Consider the following 18,746-nt stretch of genomic DNA (forward strand, 5'->3'; position numbering starts at 1 on the left):
GAACCTCTGAACCTGTAAGCCAGCCCCAATTAAATGTTGTTTTTATAAGACTTGCCTTGGTCATGGTGTCTGTTCACAGCAGTAAAACCCTAACTAATACAACTAGCTAATGCAAAACTCCAGAAACTTAATAAATAGCAAATAATCCATTAAAATGGTCACTGTATCTAAGTGGTGACTTCTCAGTGAAGGCTTGGAAACTACTAATAAATATGTATTACACTATATATTACATAATACATATTTATTACATATTGTATATTTTATATACTATGTATTACACAATGTATTATGTATTTTATATTATATATATTAAAGATCAATATTGCTAATCATAAGAGAACTGAAAAAAAATGCCCAACACTGAAAATCTTACCCCAGCAAGAAGAGCTATTGGGAACATTCTAAATAACAAGTATTAGCAAAGATATGGAGTACAGGCATTATGTCCACAGTGTAGGTGCAATTTTCAATTATAGTAGCCATTATGGAGAACAACAGGGAGTTTCTTCAAGATAAACATAAAATCAGTATGTCAAAGGGACATCTCAACTGCTTGGTTTAGTGTTGTAGTCCTCTTAATATCTAAGAAATGAAAACATTGAAAATGTTCACCTAATGATCAATAGATTGAAAAAAAGATCGAACATGCCTACTACAGAATACTACTCAACCATAAGAGTAACAAAACCTTGTCATTAGCAACAATGTGGAGGGAACGGGAGATCACTATACTTAATTTAGTAAGCCCAGAAGCAGGACCCATCAGTATGATCTCACTCATGTTGCATATTTTTAAAAAGTGGATGTGCTGGTGCATACCTGACATTCAGTATTTTAGGTGGCTGAGGCAGGGGACCATTTGGGCCAGGCTGAGCTTCAGTGTGAAAATTGTCTCAAAACACAACATGACAAGGCAAGACAAAAAACAATACAGCACAACACAACACAACAAAATCCCATGTTGTAGAAACTGAGAGTATAATAGTTACTATCAGAGGTGAGTAGAAGGAAGGGAGAAATGGGGAAGAGTGGTCAATGGGTACTAATTTATAGATAAAACCACAAAGTTCTGGAGTGCTAATGTATAGTAAGTAGATTCCAATAAAATGCTATTTCAAAAAGCATTGATGTGAGTTGAATACTATTACAATCCAGAGACAGTAAAGACTAAAGAATATATATATATATATATATATATATATATATATATATATATATGTGTGTGTGTGTGTGTGTGTGTGTGTGTGTGTGTGTGTGTGTATATATCTCAAATTATACAGTTTATATTGGACTCTTTCCCTTCTTTTGTGTGGCCTTATCCAATGTGATGTTTCTTGGTTTTTATCTTGTTATCTTGTTATCTTGTTTATATTTTATTTGTTATGTTGTTATCTCTTATAAGCCTGTTGATTTCTAATGAGATACAGAAATCGAGTGGATCTGGATGGGACAGGAGGAAGGGAGGTACTGGAAGATGTAAAAGGAGTAAAAATGGTAATTGAGATATACAGTATGAAGAAAGAATCAATTTACAATGAAAGGTGGTGGAAGAAACATCTGTTTTTGTTTTTATTTTTGTGTTTGTTTGAGTAATTTAACTTCCATCCCAATACCAGAGCTGGAGTGTACGCACCCATCTACACAAGACAGAGTGACTTGCTCAGGACATCTATCAACATATCTAGCCCTCTGGATCCTGAGTGGGACCAAGGTTGGAACTGTGTAGTTACAGCTGATATGTATCATCAGATGCCTGAGTGTGTGACCAGCACATTGAGGGAGCGGGTATAAAGGTATGAAGTTCTTCTTCAAAGAGCAAGAACCCTGAGGACTTTTTTTTTTTTTTTTTTTTTTAATCAAAGGACCAAACTTTTTCTAGAACCAGTTCCTCCCTTTGACTTTTCTAATACCAGAATCAACAAATAGCCTTTTATTGCATATACAAGCTGGGCTTTCATACTTATAACAGAAAGAATGTATTTATGACACATAGGATAAAGCACCTGGTCTACAGGTTAACCTGACTCTTTGCCTTTCACTCATCTTGTTCTCATCTATAATGTACCATGAGGAAGTAATCTGTAATAACTAACAATGATGATAAATTCTATGATATAAAATTGATTTTAGTCCTTAATGTCCCTAATTAGGAAACATCCATCTATAGGATAAGACTAATTTTCTCTTTATAACAGCTACAATTAACTTGCTTTAAATATTTGTATTTATTAAATATCAATAATCAACAAATGGAAAAAATGAGCTTTATTTTATATACAGTGATATAATACTATGTCACATGGTTAACTGATTAAATAATTATCTGACGAACCTGAAATTTATTAAAATTGAATTTATCTGGTCTCACTATGAATTCTTTCATTCAAGGATGTTAAAAATTATAAGATTTTTGTTGAATAACATTTTTCAAGGATGTTAAAAATTATAAGATTTTTGTTGAATAACATTTTTCAAACTCATAAACTTCATTGTTTCAATGGAAGTAGCTTATTTCAGTGAAATATTTCAGTAGCAACTTGCTTTCATGAGAAATTTATGATAATATCTAATGTTATTAAGTACAAAAGCAATTGTGATAAGCGCAGTTTCTCCTCCTGTCTTCCAAATTATAACCATAGTGAAAGCATTGCAGTGAGTTAAACCTCGTATTGGCAGAAAATGTCATATATAGTTGTCTACGACTCAAGTGTCAACTGTATAAGCCAAAAGGCATCTTCTAAAAAGCAGGGTACGTTAACATTAGAAATACTGGCTACCCCAAAAGACCAGGGAGACTGGAACTGCTGATCTATCGATCTGTAGTTCAGTGGAGTCACACGTTCCTCTTCTAATCTTTGTAGTACTCCATCTAGCGTTATTGAAAGCATCAAATTAAAAACAGTGAATTGGTTGCCGTGTTGTCACTTTTCTAAAGGCCTTGCTCGCTATTAACTATCCATTTGAAGTCTGAAGGGTGCTTAATGTGACCCACCCATTGGATGTATTTTACACACCAGGCACACCATAAAGACTGTCTTCTGTTTCATTTGATTTTCATGATCATTACAACCTTCTAATACAAGTATTATTTATAGTTACTGCTCTTTAAGTGGTATGCTTTGCATTTCAGCTATTGTATAGCCTCAGTGGAAGAAAAAAAATGAAGACTTGTCAAGTACCTGGTATCAAGCTAATTTTGGACAAGGTTCCTCATGCCTTTGAAGATAAAAACAAAAACAAAAACAAAAAAACTATCAGAACTGTTTTCCTGAATCAAGAGTTTTGTGTTTTGGTTTTTTTTTCAGGTTATAAAACCGTAGCTTACAAACATGTTTGACAAAGACAAAGGGTTATATACTCTATCATTTAAATAAGCAACATTGTTAAACATGATGGAAATTGTTTGCAATGTTCTAGTGGATCCTTTAAAAAGTGAAGAAGCTTAACACTTTCAAAGAAAATATGATCAATGCAGAAAATTCTAAGTCAACCGTAGATGAGAGAACACAGGTAATACTGAAACTTGGAGAGTTTAGGACGTCTCTCAAATCCCTTGTGACAGGCAGAGGAGGCTAAAGAAATGGTCTTCACACTATCCAAATCCAAAGAGATCAGGTTTGTTTCTTTCTGCTTTGCTTTTTCCCCTACTTGTTATTTAGCTGACTGTCTTGCAAATTGTATCCAGGTTTTTATACAGAACCACTACCCACGGGTATCAAAGCAAATGTAGTAAACATTTACAAGCAGCAGCTAGTTCCTTTCTTCCTGGCCTTGATTTTATTTACCCAATTAATTATTTAGTCTTAACAAGGAACACAGCTTCCCTCTGCTCTCCCCATCCCTTTGAAGTCATCAGCTGTGAAGAGGGGCACTGAAGTAAATGGACTCCGCATGCAGGAATAACAGAATCGCACAAGGCTATTGTTTTAAGTGCCACAAACATTAACAGCAGCAGCTCAGTAATAATAATATAAAAGTAATTATGAAAGGTTATTAAATGGAGAATGATTGCCATTTATTCTCCATGAAAGACAAGCACAGAAAAATTATTAACATGATTTAAATATTAGTAGACTATGCTATTTAAAGAGATAGCTATAATTTCCCAGTTAGACTTCACCACATAAATTCCTTATTCATCTCTTAATCATATTTAATTGGAACTTTGTCTACGGTTAAATAATGGAGTCAAAGATTATCCTATAAGAAGATTATCTTTACTTTTGGTTCATGCCTCCACATACCACCCCTCTTTTGAAACTTGAAGCCTTACCATTTTGATACTTAAAATAATACTCCACGTTGAGGTAGAATTTTACTTCATTATCTCACTTTCTTCTTGAGAAGGCTGCTTGAATCCGGATTTTTCTGTGGACTCAATATATCCTGAGTGATTATGAGACCTGGTTAATGTCACACCGCTAATTAGCAATGGTAGAATAGGAGCTCAGAATGAGGCCTTTGGACATCAAGTCAATAATTAAAGTGCAGCCTTGTCAGGAGGAGTTTCTCTACTAATACCACACCGTGACCTTCAAATCACAGTGGATGAAAATGAGACCAGGATACTTAAAATATGAAAATTTAAATAGCAACAGAATTAGAGTATCCTATCTTTTCAACATCATGGGCTTTACCGACTGTACCTCTGCTGATATCCTCTATACACACGATGGTTAGTGTGGATACAGGTGTACGAACTCACCATAACTTCACAAGCCCAGTTAGCTGCATGAAAACATCTTCTATCTCCTTCTCTACATTAGTGATGGCTTACAATGCCAATATAAAGGAATTCGAAGGGTTAACCCTATCCCTCCATTTCTAAAGAGATACTGCCCTTTGTGTTGCTAGACTCAGGCTTATGCAAAAAGTGTTGATGACTGTCTAGGAGGCTACAAATGCAGACAAGACCTGATGACCAGGGGATTGAAGTATGAAGTCTTGACGAGGGAATGTATTGTTTGGTAAGGGAATGTGATGTATTGTAAGCAAGTTTTGTGATGGAAAAACTTTTTTTTTGACAGAAAGACACCTACACAACTCACAAGAATATTGATTATAGTCTATGAAGTATAGTTCCATACCTTATTCTGACTTATGTTCTCAAAAGATTACTCATATTTGCACCCATAACCACTGTTTTCCAATGAAATAACAAATCCAGTGTCTTTTATTTACTTAAGATTCTATTTTATACGGGAAACTAGATTGCACATTTTCTGCCTTTGATGTCATTTCTCTCTTAGTCAGTATTTTTGCACTTAGCATCCAAAGTTCTAACTTCATCATTTAATGCCTAAACTTAGCTTTTAGAGTAAAGCTGTCTTTCTTTGATATACCCAGTGTAGCCAAGCATATATTTCACTAGGCATGTACATATTTGTCACATTCCATTAAAAATCTACCATTTTTTTTGGTTCTATTATGATTGTTTACATATAATCCCTCTATTCTTTTGCTGGTTACAACCGTCTTGCCACCAAGTTCAGCTTTCTATAACCACACCACTCATATTCTGTAACCTCAACCATCCTTTCTCTTCAGGCCTCATTCTCACTTCTTATTGTATCTTTTCCTTTCATATATATATGTGTGTGTATGTGTTGTGTGACTGAGCCAGCTCAGTCACTCAACAGGATCTCAAAGGAGGGAGTGAGGATTGAAAAAGAAAAAAAAAAATAGACAAAATTATAACATGACGCCAGCCAGTGCGGAAGCTGAGGCAGCTTTATGCTTTCCCAGTCTCTGCTTCCTATCATTCTAGGTACATCCCACAAACCTGGTCAGTTCTTAGAGCAAAGGAAAGTAATTGAACGAAATAGTGAACAAGACAATCACACAAGAGAGTGATCAAGCAAAGTAGTAAGCAAAGTACATAAAGTCGGAATTCAGCAAAATCGTAAACAAAGCCATGGTCACTGTTCTTAACACTTTTATCTGAGCCAACTTCCTTGTCTGAGAAGTGACACCAAAAGCTCTCAACATGTGTGTATACCTTATAAGTGCATATAACCATATACGTGTGTGTGTGTGTGTGTGTGTGTGTGTGTGTGCATTATAGATTCTTTATGTAAGAGAAGATGCAGTTTTATCTTTCTTAGTTTGGCTTATTTTATTTCATTCATTGTCTGCAAATGTTGTAATTCCATTCTTTAAGGTAAAAGACATCACTGTACATATATAACACTGTATATAACGGTGTATACCACGGTATATAGGTACAGTGTTTTCTAACATAAATAATGACACAATGGACATTGATTACTGTGACCTGCATGATTTTGGGATTAACCTGACAGAGGCAACAGGGACTAAAGGACTGTCAGATTGTAGAAAAGCTGGAATCCAGTGGGCAGTGTAGTCTGATGGAGAAGTATCAACTGTCCAGAAACTGGGATCATATATTAGATACAGCTGAACACATAAGTGGATTTATTTTATACAGTTCAATGAGGAGGCAAGTTTCTCATATATATTTAATGTATCTCCGGAAGGGACCCATTTAAGGTTCTAATCTTGGAGGAGGAAGCCATGGATTGATGGGCTTTGCTTACTTAGAATCCTTTGTGATCAGGTCTTGTGATACATAAAGCATTCCTGTTTCTACTTAAAGCTGCTTACACTCACTTTTTCTTCCAGTTGCATTTTCAAGATTATTGTTTACAGTTAGTTAAGAATTACCATTGGGGGGCTGGCGAGATGGCTTAGCGGGTAAGAGCACTGACTGCTTTTCTGAAGGTCGTGAGTTCAAATCCCAGCAACCACATGGTGGCTCATAACCACCCGTAATCCCGTAATGAGATCTGATGCCCTCTTCTGGCGCATCTGAAGACAGCTACAGTGTACTTATGTATAATAATAAATAAATCTTTAAAAAGAAAAGAATTACCATTGGGATTTGGACGAAGACTTGGTTGAATCCATGTATTGACATTTTGTAATATAGTCACTATTCTCTCTTCAATTGTTTCTGTGAATCCATAGAAATTGGAAGTCTTTCCATCTTTTAGTGCCTTCATCAGTTTCCTTCTTCAGCATCTTAAAAGTTTCATCTTTGAGAATTTATACCTCCTCAGTCAGGTTTATTCCTAAGCATTTTATATTTGAGAAACTGTTGGGAATGACATTTTTTCTTATTTATCTTGGTAAGAAATTATTGTAATGAAGAAAAGCTACTGATTTTTATGTTTATTTTTGTCCTTCTAACCGTTTAGAAGGTCTATGGGCTACAAGAATTTGTCACTGCCATCCAGCAGTCAGCATACAAGAATAAAGTGATTTTTTTTTTCCATTTGTGACTTCTTTCTTTTGCCTTATCTCTACTGCTACAGCCTTTGAGCACCACATCAAATAAAACCAGAGAACATGAGCACCTTTTCTCATTCCTTTTAATAGAGGAAGTGCTGTCATTTTCCCTATTTAATATACTAAGTGTCTGGGATGTAAGGCCTATATAATGTTGAAGTATGTATCTTAAATTCCTAGTTATTGCATGGCTTCCTAATCATGATGGGATCTTGAACTTCATAAAAGTCCTTTTTGCACATTGAGATTCAAGTAATTTCTATCCTTATGTCTATATATGTGATTTATTACATTTATTTTCCCTTATGTTGAATCAACTTGCTCCTTGGAGTGAAGTTAAGTTGGCTGTGACATATGATCATCTTCATGTGCTTTTGATGATCATTTCCAAGAATATTATTGAGAACTTTGGCAATAATTATAAAAATTGGCCTCTAGCTTGCTTTCTGTACTGCAGCTCTACCCAGTATTGCTGTTAGGGTGGTGCCAGACATGTAGAATGTGTCTGGTAGGCTTCTTTCCCTGTACATTATAAGGAACAGTTTGAGAGCATTGGTAATACATCTTTTGTAAACATGGTGGAATTTGGCAGAAGATTTTGGACTACTTTGTGTTGGGAGGCATTACTACTCACTCTTAACAGGCACTATGAATATATTTAGGTTGTCTGTATACTCTTGATTTACTTTTCAAAGGTGAATGCGTCTAAGAAGCTTTATATTTCTTCTGGAATTTCTTTTTTAAAATATGTTGCTTTGAGTCGTGTATATCCTGAAGCTTTTATTTCTGCGGGATCAGCCCCAGCAAGTGCTCCAGAGGCTCCTAGGTGAGGTAGATGTCAGTGTGGCCTGGCTTATAGTCCTGAATCTGGCCCTGGATGGTAGTTGAGTAGGTCAGCCCGCCAGCTGAGCCCATGCTCACTGAGCCATTCTTCTGAGTGTCATTTTTAGTTTTTATTAACAGTCTAAACATGAAGAAGCATGGGTTTTTCTCTGGTTATCATGGATAAAACACAGGTTATCAGGCTTGCCTGGGGCACTAGTTAGTTACCATGTCTGTCATCTTGACATACTGAAGAATCACTTAGTAATTACCTACATCAGGTTTGCCTGCAGGGATCTATGAGGAATTATCTTGAATTAAAACAAACAAACAAACAAACAAACAAACACCAAATTCTTACTATGTAGCTTGGGCTGTTCTAAAACTCACAAAGAAGCAACTTCTAGTCTGCTGTGTTACCTTGAAATCTCTACTCATGTTTTGACCCATTTACTTTTGTTGGCTTACAACAGCAGCTGGTATACAGATGGTACTTAAACTATTGTTGAATTAATTGGACTTGACTTAAAGGTAAAAAATGAAGTTCTCAACAATGGAAGTGATACTTCTATACAGTTTCCATCACATATTGCAAGGAAAAGTAAAGCTATTATGGGATGCAAGTCACAGAAAAAATTTTCCTCTGGCGCTGGATCTCTGAGTGTGGAAGCACCTCACATAAAATGTGATGACCTGAGTTCATTCTTTATAATCCATAGGGCAGGATGTCTACAAGTTGTTGCCTGACCTACATATTACTTAAACAAACAAACAAATATTTATTTATTTATTTATTTATTTATCAATTTTTTTTTCTTTATCCCTTAAATTACACAAATGTAAGTAGTTCTTTATTGGCAGTTCTATGCCCTTGAGTATTAGAAGGAAGGGGTGACAACAAATAGTGATAATGGAGAAAAAAAAACAGTAGAGGATTCCTGGGTTATAGCAATTAGGGTTCTACATGACTTATGAAGAAAACATACGGATAGAAATATTAAATATCTAAATTTATTCTTAATGCTCATTATAGATTAGAATAAGATCAATCTATACATTATTTAGATTTAATTTTTTTCCTTACTATTTGATTCTTCAGTAAGAAGTCTCATATTAAATCAGTTCAGGTATCTTAATCCCTCTTTAAGTCTTTATGCAGTTGGCAGCAGGTTAATTAGAGTCAGCAGTCAGGAGAAATCAGGGAGTATTAGGAGAAGATCAGGGTCTGTGCCTGACATTATGTCCCATGATCCCTCCATATTTCCAATGTTCATGGCTTATCTATAGTTATGGTTTAGCTCTTACTCCCCATTAGTCTCTATTCTCCTTGGACCTCCTCTCTACAGTTGGCTGTTTCCTTTTGTTTTGTAAATATTGGCCCCTTTAGAGTCATGCAGACAGTTTATCTTCTAGAACCAAAGAGGAACACTGAGTTTTATCATTTCTGCTGAATTCGTAATTTTGCTATTACAAAGTTAGAAAACACCAAGAAGTAGCAAATATCTTCTGTGTTGTTTCCTATCATCTCTACCAGGGCATTACACATTTCTGAAGGTAACCACACACCCACTCATAATATAAAAGACACTGCTGCATGAACCTGACAACTTATGAAAGAACAAGTAGCTACAAAAAAATCATTTGCTAAGGAAAATTCCACTTGTGTTGTCAGTGCCTCTGCCAATATCATCTGTTCTGGAAGTTGCCCTCCTTGCTTAGAGGAATTCTTTTTTTGTAAATGTGCTACAAGCTGATAAACTCAATCCTGGAGGCCTTTATTCTTTATGTTTGCAGTTTCATTAGACAGCACAGTGACCTTCTTTTTCCCTCGTTGCTTTATTCTAACTTTAGACTGTGCTGGTGATAGCAGGTCTCTCTCTCGCTCTCTCTCTTTCAATTTAAGTATAATTGAACTTGAGATTAGTTGTTCACAGATGCTGGTAAACCTTGTCATGTGTTGCCTAAAAACAAATTCCAACTTCAATTTGAATAGCACCTTTCACATCAGTACCCCAAATTGCTTCACAGTAATACATCATCAATAATTCACAACGTGGCATCACTGAGCAGCATACACAATGATTCCGCCATCGTTTTAAACAGTCAAGAGAAGCTACCACCAGGGAGAGGGCACCTCTATGTTGTTACTGAGTGATGAAATAGGTTGAATCTTGAAGTGATTTAGGCTCAAACCACGTTTAGAAAAGACAAAGCACAAAGTTGCTCCTGGGGCACATTTTTGGTGTCCTCATTATACCAAAAATTGAATAAATCAATGAACAATATACCTTGCTTTATGTGCACTTGATATCTGAGCAGTCTGTAGTTCTCATTTTATAAATGAAAAATAACATTGTTTTCTTTTATCTAAAAAATTAATTAATGGGAATGCATTTGTCCAAGCTCAAAGTAAGGTTATTAACCAACGACTTCTCTTTCTCCTTTTCAGGACATCAGTATCCACTTCCTTGTCTCCTGCTATGTCTCTTGCTATGTTTTCTCCTCTTTTTATTATATTTTCTTTTCTTTTTTTTCTATTTGAAATGGTAATTGTTCACAACCATTGAGGTTTTATCTTTTACTGTCTGTTGTAATACTAATTGCAGGGCTACCAAACCTGGAGTCTGCATATAACCTCTGGGATCCCGCTGCCAAGTTAATTGTGATTGTTGAATAATGATGCCAGCAGCAGTGGGGTTGAGTTTTCACAGGCTTCAGGATGAGAATCAGGAGGAAGAGAGGAGAGAAAGAGAGAAAGGCAGCCATAGAAGAAGAAGAACATGCAGGAGAGGAGGAGAGCCATCATGGGTTAGCTGAGCCATAAAAACATGGCCTTGTGGGCTGGCTAATTGAAATTTAGAGCAGCCCAGATGAAACGTAGTAAGTAATAACTTGGGTTATCGATAAAGTAAGAGATTCTAACATGGAGGGTAGACAGCTGCCCAGCTATTACCCTGCTTAAGGCTTATTAAATTATAAAGGTTGGAATATATCTTATATCCAGAACATAAATGGTTTAAGGCTGATAGAAACACCGCGCCAGAATTTTAAAATTATTTTTTACTACACACAACATGTCTCCCTTCCCTTTCCTCCTTCCATACCTGTAGTGGCTATTCCTGGTTGTCAACTTGACTATATTTGAAATGAACTACAATCCAGAATTGGAAGGCTCCCAGTGGACCTAATCTGGAGACTGGGAGATAGAAGTTTCTGATCTGGATCTTGGTATGGAGATCTTGAGACACAGTGGTGATTGAATCCAGAAGATTAAGACAGGGAGATCTCCGAGTCCAAGGTCATCTGGGATTAAAGGTGTGGTGGCACACACCTTTAATCTGGGCTACACCTTCTGCTGGGGACCATATAAGCACATTGGAAGAAGGGAGTCTGGCTCTCGCTCTTTCGCCTTCTTGCGGTGTGGGACTCAGCAACTGCTAGATCCTTGGACTTCCATTCACAGCTACTACTGAACCATTGTTGGGATTTGGACTGCAGACTGTAAGTCATCAATAAATTCCTTTACTATATAGAGACTATCTGCAAGTTCTGTGACTCTAGAGAACCCTGACTAATACAATACCCCTCTATGTGCCCCTCCCTTTCTCCTTAAATGCATGGCCTCTTTTGTTCTTTTTTACACTAATTATTATGGAGTGCCTGGTCATTGCAGGTATATGCATATATAGGTAAATATAACATAACTGTTCTTATCTTTTGCATGGGTTATTTGAGCAACCACTTTACTTGCCAAATTATTATTATTATTATTATTATTATTATTTATTTATTTCTTTTAAAATTTCATGCTATGTGGTTTAACTATATTTACTGTCTCTCTCCAAAATTTTCCTAGATCTTCCTTTAATTCCCTACATATAACTGTGTGTCCTTTTTGTTTAGTTTTGTTTTTTAATTTAATTTTATTTGTAATTCATTTTTTTATACTCCATATTCCATTTCTTGCCCCTCCCCATCCACGCTCTGACTGCTTCACATCCCACACCTCCTCCCTACCCCACCCATCTCTACATGGATGCTTCCATGCCCCAAGACACCTGAGCTCTAAACTCTCTAGGGCCTCCAGTCTCTTGAGGGTTAGGTGCTTCATCTCTGAATGAACACAGACCTGGAAGTCCTCTACTGTATGTGTGTTAGGGGTCTCATATCAGCTGGTATGCTGTCTGTTTGGTGGTCCAGTGTTTGAAAGATCTTGGGGGTCCAGATTAATTAAGACTTCTGGTCCTCCTACAGGGTCACCCTTCTCCTCAGCTTCTTTCAGCCTTCTCTAATTCAACAACAGGACTCAGCAGCTTCTGTCCATTGGTAGGGTGCAAATAACTGCATCTGACTCTTTCAGCTGCTTGTTGGGTCTTTCCTTGGGCAGTCGTGATAGATCCCTTTTTATGAACATTCCACAATCTCAGTAATAGTGTTAGCCCTTGGGACATCCCCTTGAGCTGGATTCCATATTGGGTCTGTCACTGAACTTTCTTTTCCTTAGCTTCCTCTCCATTTCCATCCCTGTGATTCCTTCAGACAGAAGCAATTATGGTCAGAGTTGTGACTGTGGGATGGCAATCCCATCATCCTCCTGTAGGTGGGCTCATAAGTACCCTCTCCCTATGAGCACCTAGCATTTCATCAAAGATCCCTCCCTATGAGCTCTGGGAGTCTCTCCTCAATTAAAGCTCTAATGGCTTGACAAGATTAAAATTATCTCAGAATGTTTTAATTCTTAGAAGAGAACAGAAGACTTTCATGGGCTAATCACTCAACTTTTCTACTCATATTTCTTTTACTTACAAAATTGATACCTTTATATTTCTTCTACATAGAATTTATATAATAGATGCAATGGTCAATTTCAGGTCAAGTAGACTGATTACTAGTGACAATAAAGCATTATTTCAGGATTATTTCTGTGAGTGTTTCTATAGAATATGGGTATATGAGCCAGTTAACCTGAAAAAAAAAAATGGATTCTTACTATGTGTGAGTACTATGCACATGGTTATAGTCTCTAATAAAACAACAATAAAAAATAGAGAAAAAAAGATAAATTAGTATTTTTGAGGCCTTTAATTTGGGATGTAAATTGTATCATTTCTCTGGTTCTGAGGCATTCAGAATTGGATGGATGATCCAGACTCCCCAAAATCTCCAGCTTGCAGAGGAGCTGGCAAGGAACTTTTCAGCATCCGAACTCAAGTGATCCCATTATTCGCTTACTAAATCCTTTCATCATCTGTCTGTCATCTATCTATCTATCTATCTATCTATCTATCTATCTATCCATCTATCTATGTATGATCTATTTATAATGCAATAAAAACAGAGAACTAAATCTACATAATTATAGTTGCATTTTATTTTTTTAAAAAATATGGAAAAAATTGCAAGGGGAGTTTGAATGACCAATCAACAGATTGTTCCTAGAAATTAAAAATCCATTTGGGCTAAAGCGTAAGCCCATCCATAGACTTTACATGGAACACCAAAGTCAACATTGATAAAATATTAAAATGGGAAATTATGTATATTTTTCTTCCATTCTAGAAGAAAACAAAATAACGTTTATAATATCTTAGGTTTTGTATTGGCTGTTTAGCTGTAATTTAAAACCATTATTTATAAAGAGAAAAATATCACGCCAATTCCAACTTTACTGAAATTGAAAGCATCTTCTCCATAAAGTGAAAAGTTCATTGATGGAGATTAGACATATATGGAGGGTGTGTGGTGTGCCATTCTTTTGTACAAATGACTGTGACAGTCAGTGACAACCTAAAAAAAAAAATGGAAATTAGTGATTTTCAAAACCTAAAACAAAGTATTCTGATGATATATTTATTCTCCACAGGTCTATATGTTAACAATTTAATCAGTAAGTAAATAGTGTTGGAAGTCAAGTTACACTGTTGGAATACAAGTCAATAAATAATCAAAGAGTGGATGCTAGAGCCTCTGGTGTGGGGCATCATTACAGCTGCATAGATCAGAATGAGCAGGAGGTTTGGCTTAACATATAGATTTCTACCTATAGAATTATCAGTAGAATCAATACTATACATACATACATTTACATACATACACATATACATATGCATATCATATACATATATATGTTGTATTCATGTGCCCATATTAACTTTGTAAGGAATAGAGAAAATAGTACTTTCTAAGCATGAGCTGTACATGGCAAATTTTTCCCAATTGATACAGTATGGAAAAGGATGAAAAGGTAATGAATAGTTTTGTGGAGGAATCAGAGAAGCATAAACTTGGGAAGAGTCATGTGAACAAGGCCCACTGCAGAAATTAGTAAGAATGTTATTACATATTCTTGATACAGTGACAGAAATGGAACTATACCTCAGTATTCCCCACAAACTCTTTCACTCTTTGTCCCATTTCTCATCTTGCAAATTATACCAGTCAAATGCCTAGGGAGGAGTAGTACTGTTAGTGTTGCAGTTTTAAAGGGAAAGATATTCTGGCAGTCAAGAGCCAAGAAATACCACAAAGTTAACACTGTACAACAAACCTAAAAACAGAGATTTATTGGGAGGGAAGAACCCAGGAAAGGGTAGACCTTTCCAGGGTGAGGAATGGTGGGATTTTTAAGTCCGGAGATTGGGAGACCTCAGTTTCATAGGTTTTCAGGAACTGGTGGGTTTCTGTGGCTAGCTCAGAGATGGATGGGGTTTTCTCTGCATGGACTGGTGTTTTTTTGTTTTTGTTTTTGTTGTTTTGTTTTTGTTTTTCTTGTAGGTCAGGGCCCGACCACTCTCTGTTGTCGGACTGGGAATGACCATTACAGCCATTGGGAAATCTCAGTGATGTTAGAGAAGTCTGGGAGACAGGGCATGGTCACTGAATAGCCAACAGGTATATCTCACATATACATATATACATATATGTATATTATATAAAACAAGGAACATTTTGAGTAGTGTGTACTTCCAATATGTAAGGACTTGGAAGAGAAATAATGAGACTTGTGGAATCATGGTTTTTGGTAATTTCTAGAATGAAAACTTGGAGAATAAAATCAATTATCTTACATCAGACCAAGGAGGTGAAATAAGATGTGGCTTTCAGGAGAAATGTGTGTAAAGACTACTGAAAATGGTGGTGCACTTTTGCCTCCTTCTGTATGAGCATTTTCTATTGTCTCTGGATTTTTTCAGTAATCTCAAATTGTCCCCAAAGAGCATCTAAAAATACCCCATATGACATTTTCCAAGATGTGTATATTATTTTCTATGGTTGAGTTCAATATTATGTTTTCCTTTGCTTGTTAAAACTTAAATTCAGAGTAAGCAGTTTTCCTCACTGCCCTGCACAATATGTTGAGGTGGAGTTGGCTAAAACATCAACACTGTGTTTTCTCTCATTTGTTGGAGGAACAGCTTCTAGCAGACTAATAACTAGACACTTGAGAAGCTGCCTGTCCTTCTCTTTGTCCTGAACTGGTGACAGCTGCATGATTTTTATCAAAACAACTTATGGGTCTACATTATCTGGAACGTTAGATAATTCATTATTTCTTTTTAGAACATCATATTTTCATACTCCTGTTCATATTTTCATAATCTTAGATTGTGAATTTTACATTTAATTTTTTTCATGGATTCTGTTTTCTCTTTCAAGTAATCTTCTGAAGTACATCGTTTATGTTATTCACATATTTCCTATAATATTTAATTATGAAATCTGTAAAGATACACATTTTTTTTAGTTAGCCAATGTTACACATTTGTACCAAAGAAAATCTAATATCCAGTGCTACATGAAAATAAATGTATGACTCTGTGTCTGTCTTTCTCTTAATGGCATCTGGAAAGCAGTTCAGACATGTGCTGAGTGGGCTGACTGGAGCTGAATGTGCTGCATACAATAAGACAGGTACCTTGAGTAGTGTGTATGTAGCAACACTGAATTTTCTTGTTTTCTAAATAAAATGTCAAAGAATAAATTCACTGAAAAGGGGCAGGTACCACAGTGAAGCTGGAAAAAGAAAGAAGATATAATTACTGATAAATAAAATGACATCAATGTTTTAACTTACTCTTTTCTCCCTTAATGCTTGACATACAGAAGACAATCTATAAATTTCTACTGAATGGCAGTCAGATATATCACATTCTCAGAGATAACATTTGACAATATTTACTATTTTACTTATTTTCTTGTTTTGTTTATCTGATGATATATGTTTAATGTGTATGCATATGTGTGTTTGTTTGAAGAAATGTGTGTATGACTCTGCCTTTGCAGGGGTGTATATGCCACAGAACCCATGTGGAGATCACTGAGTCTTGTTGTATATGATATGGTGTCTCTACTCACACCTGCATATGCCAGTAGCCTGGTTTGTGGACTTTCTGGAATTTGTCTATCACGATGTTCCATCTGTAGGCATACAGGGATTACAGATTTGTGGGTGGATCACTGAGTTTGATGTTGAAGTGGGTTTTCGGAATTTGAACTCACATGATTGGCTTAATTAGAAAACACTTTAACCAAGGAAACAACTCCTTAACCCTGCACACACACACACACACACACACACACACACAAGTATTTCTTAAATATTTTTAAGTCTATTTCTTATTTAAAACTTCAACTGCTTAGAATCATTTTGGTTTTATATTTTCTTCATGATTTTCATACAAGCCTTATGGACATCTACAAAATGTATCAAATTTTAAGTATTCTACTAATTTTTTTGATATTGACATATACTTACTTATATAAAATATTAGTTTTAAATTCACTTTTTTGCTTTTTTTCCCCGTTCAGGGAGGCGGAGTCTGTTTGCCATTCATGTTTTCTTATATTTGTTTGACATCATTTTGTATGACATAACTACTTTATAGAAAATTGTCTCACCATTTAATAAGTTGCCAATTGGTGGAATGACATCATTTTTTTCCTAAGAAATGTTTTTTCCTGTTGCTTTCCTTTCTTTCTCTTTCAAGCGCAATAGCACCACAGTCTGAATCACTCTGTCTTAAATTTCCTTTGAATTGCATTTTGAGATTTTGATAGAAAGCCTGTTCAAGAAATCCAATTAATACATAGAAATATCCCGATGCCTTTCAGAGCTGACAAAGATAAAAATGATTCCCTGGGACATTAGGTGATTCTGGGTCACTGTCTTTGGGCTTTAGAATGAAGGAAGTCTAAAGAGGAAAGCAGAGATCCCCTTCATATTGTTAGTGGAGACTTTGGAGTATATTTCTGTTCCTTTTCTTAGGACACTACAGAGTCCTTCTCTTTTGGCCTGGTGGCACATACCATGCACCCCTTTTACCATCAGCTGCTCTATCTTCTTCAAGGAGATGTAATGACTGACTTACACTTGAGTGTGGTGCCTTTGAAACACCATCACACATCTAATGTTCTTGTAAGACTGACTGAGACCTCTGCTAAAAGTGATTGTGGGGGGCCCTCATCCAATCTCATGTTCTTCCTTCTTCCTTACTGAAACTGGTATTGTCTAGAACATGTCTTGATTAGACCTCCAGTGTCCAAATCATATCACAGGCTTGACATTTAGAAAACTCAAAAAAAAAAAAAAAAAAGACAGACAGAAAGAAAGAAAGAAAGAAAGAAAGAAAGAAAGAAAGAAAGAAAGAAAGAAAGAAAGAAAGAAAGAAAGAGAAAGAGAGAGAAAAAGAAAAGAATAACCTTAATTAGCAGTTCACTTTGAGACTCAATTCAGCTCACGTGTTTAGCTTTGTGCAATGGTGTCTTTCTATTTTCTCTTCCTTGTTAGGACGCATTTAGTATACATACAGTATATGTTGTCTTGAGAGTCACTTAACTGTGAAATCTTAGGTGTGATGTAAATAGGCTGTGGATTTCCATGAAGTAGTTAACAGTGCAAAAGAGGATGCAATTTTTACAGATTCTACATGATACTAGGAGGTGGTCTTAACAGTGGTGAACCGCGCAGGGCATGAGAGAAATGAGACACTCCAGTGTTAAAAACTAAATATACTGATATCTGCTTTGATCAGCAGGGATTGCGTTAGTGTTAAAAATAGCAAACGTCAAAAGCAAATGATGTAAGGTATTTAAATTATTGAATGAGACCCAGAAAGAAATGATCAATTATACATTGTGGTAATACCTTTTGTAGATGTATTTTTCTTCAGTGGCAGTTCTTATCGATAATCACAGAATGCTTGCCATAAGAGTTAAATAAAAGTCGTCAGAATTCCATAAGGAAAAGACAAATACTACCTTGTGTATGAGTAACGGTGCTTATGGTGATGCGCTTCGGGGTAAGCAGTTGAAGAATACATAGTATTTTCATAAGGATTAATGTGCCTTCCAAAATTTGAAAACCATTGGCAGGCAGAATGAATCTTTAGTCTTGTAGAATCTAGTTCAACAGACACTTTCCCTGTATGTAAAATTATACATAGCTGTTTGATGTAGCTTTGTAAAGATATAAGAGAATATAGCTTTTACTTATCTTAAAAATGGAATCGTGGCTTTATGTGGCATTTTAGAGAAATCAATTCTATGATGGTGACATTTTATATCACTTGGTATAGAGCATAATAGGAAGGGATAATGGCATGTCTAGATTAAGT

The sequence above is a fragment of the Mus pahari genome, chromosome 13, assembly GCF_900095145.1.
Source record: "Mus pahari chromosome 13, PAHARI_EIJ_v1.1, whole genome shotgun sequence".
Taxonomy (NCBI): Eukaryota; Metazoa; Chordata; class Mammalia; order Rodentia; family Muridae; genus Mus; species Mus pahari.